The sequence below is a fragment of the Chiloscyllium plagiosum genome, chromosome 27 (assembly GCF_004010195.1).
Source record: "Chiloscyllium plagiosum isolate BGI_BamShark_2017 chromosome 27, ASM401019v2, whole genome shotgun sequence".
In the NCBI taxonomy this organism is placed as follows: domain Eukaryota; kingdom Metazoa; phylum Chordata; class Chondrichthyes; order Orectolobiformes; family Hemiscylliidae; genus Chiloscyllium; species Chiloscyllium plagiosum.
The window spans coordinates 46,507,139-46,510,001 of record NC_057736.1 but is presented as its reverse complement, the minus strand read 5'-3'; positions in this window follow the sequence as shown (position 1 = coordinate 46,510,001).

Genomic DNA, 2,863 nt, shown 5'->3' with positions numbered 1-2,863 from the left:
GTAACAGATTACGGCGCGAGTTGAGCTTCTCTGTGTGTTGGGTTTAAATGAGCAGAGGAGTTTATCCCTTGTCATAACAATATAAATACAGTGACTATAAGAGATCAGAGGCTCACAGTCTGCAGTGAGTAATTCATTTCCTAACTCCCCAAAGCCTGTCTACCATTTACAAGTCAGGAGTGCGATGGAATACTCCCCACTTGCCTGGATGGGTGCAGCTCCAACAACACTTAAAAAGCTTGATACCATCTAGCAACAGAGCAGTCCACTTGATTGGGACCACATTCACAAACATCCATTCCCTCTACCACTGACGTTCATTACCAGCAGTGCATACCACCTACATGATCCACTGCAGAAATTCACCAAAGCTCCTTATACAGTTCTTTCCAAACTCACAATCTCTAACGTCCAGGACAGGGACAACAGGTACATGGTAACACCACCAGCAAGTTCCCTTCCATGCCACACACTGAATTGGAAATATATCACCATTCCCTCAGTGTTGCTTGATCAAAATCATGGAATACCTTCTCCAAAACCATTGTAAGAGTTTCCACAGTGCATGGACAGTAGTGGTTCACAAAGGCCGCTCACCATCACCTTAATGGCAACTAGAATTGGGCAATAAACATTGGCCCTGCCAGTGATGCTCACATCCCCTCAGTGAATTTTTTAAAAAAGTATCATTCCAGCTATCTAATAATGGCAATGAGAATTTGCCAACAAAGACTTGGAATTCAGGGGGAGCTGTAGGAAGCAGAGGGTAATAATGGAAGGATGCATGTATTAGAGGCTTGTGACTAGTGGAGTGCCTCAAGGGTCAGTGCTGGGCAACTTTTTGTACATGGAGGGTGGTACGCAGATGGAATGAGCTGCGAGTGGAAGTGGTTGAGGAGGGTACATTAACAATATTTAAAAGGCACACGGATAAATACATGGATAGGAAAGGTTGAGAAGGATATGGGAGGGATTAAGTGCAGGGAAATGGGGTTAGTGTAGATGGACATTTTGGTCAGTATGGACCAGTTTAGGTCGAAGGGCCTGTCTCTGTGCAGTAGTGCTCTATGACATCTGCAAGTCCTAAAGTAAGAGCATTTATCATCCACACCCTCCCGCATACACTGTCTCAGTAATAAATTCCACCAGCAACGCCTCACACACCCAGCCTGTTCAAATCACACTACAACATTTCTGAACAAGTCTATTATATTATGGTCACCATGATGTGGAGGAGCTGGTATTGGACTGGGGTGTTAAAGTTAAATATCACATAACACCAGGTTATAGTCCAACAGGTTTACTTGGAAGTACTAGCTTTCAGAGCACTGCTCCTTCATCACAACCACCTGATGAAGGAGCAGTGCTCCAAAAGCTAGTGCTTCCAAATAAACTTGCTGGACTATAACCTGGTGTTGTGTGATTTTTAATATTATGGTCATTCATTCACCAAACAGTCTCTCACAACTACATTACCAATTGGAATGAGCTGCCAGGGGAAGTGGTATGAGGCTGGTACAATTGCAACGTTTAAGAGGCATTTGGATGGGTATATGAATAGGAAGGGTTTGGAGGGATATGGGCCAGGTGCTGGCAGATGGGACTAGATTGGGTTGGGATATCTGGTCGGCATAGACGGGTTGGACCGAAGAGTCTGTTTCCATGCTGTACATCTCTATGACTCTATATTTGTTCCTTTCTCATTGCGTTATAACCAGTCTAAGATGGCCTGTACTCAAGCTGGTTCCTCGATGTATTGGTCCAGAAACCATCCTGTACATACTTTAGGAATTCCTTCTCCGTGGTATTGTCAATAGTTTGATTCACCCAATCTAAATGTCAATTAAAGTCACCCAAAATTACAGACGTTCCTTTATTGCATATGTCTGCCCCATGATTGGGGCTCAGCCTGCTCACTCACATGGAGACCCTAACGAGGTAGTCACCACCCTGACCGTAGCCGAGGGGCAGGCTGTGGGCAAGAGTCTGCAACAGCAGACACGGGGCCAGAGAACCCCACAAACTACAGCCGCCCCTTACCTGTATCCTTTATCCGGGGGCATCCCCATTATCCACACCCACTGCCCTGGGCGTCCCCATTATCCACACCCACTGCCCTCGCCGTCCCCATTATCCACACCCACTGCCCTGGGCGTCCCCATTATCCACACCCACTGCCCTCGCCGTCCCCATTATCCACACCCACTGCCCTGGGCGTCCCCATTATCCACACCCACTGCCCTCGCCGTCCCCATTATCCACACCCACTGCCCTGGGCGTCCCCATTATCCACACCCACTGCCCTCGCCGTCCCCATTATCCACACCCTCTGCCCTCGGCGTCCCCATTATCCACACCCACTGCCCTGGGCGTCCCCATTATCCACACCCACTGCCCTGGGCGTCCCCATTATCCACACCCACTGCCCTGGGCGTCCCCATTATCCACACCCACTGCCCTGGGCGTCCCCATTATCCACACCCACTGCCCTGGGCGTCCCCATTATCCACACCCACTGCCCTGGGCGTCCCCATTATCCACACCCACTGCCCTGGGCGTCCCCATTATCCACACCCACTGCCCTGGGCGTCCCCATTATCCACACCCACTGCCCTGGGCGTCCCCATTATCCACACCCACTGCCCTGGGCGTCCCCATTATCCACACCCACTGCCCTGGGCGTCCCCATTATCCACACCCACTGCCCTGGGCGTCCCCATTATCCACACCCACTGCCCTGGGCGTCCCCATTATCCACACCCACTGCCCTGGGCGTCCCCATTATCCACACCCACTGCCCTGGGCGTCCCCATTATCCACACCCACTGCCCTGGGCGTCCCCATTATCCACACCCACTGCCCT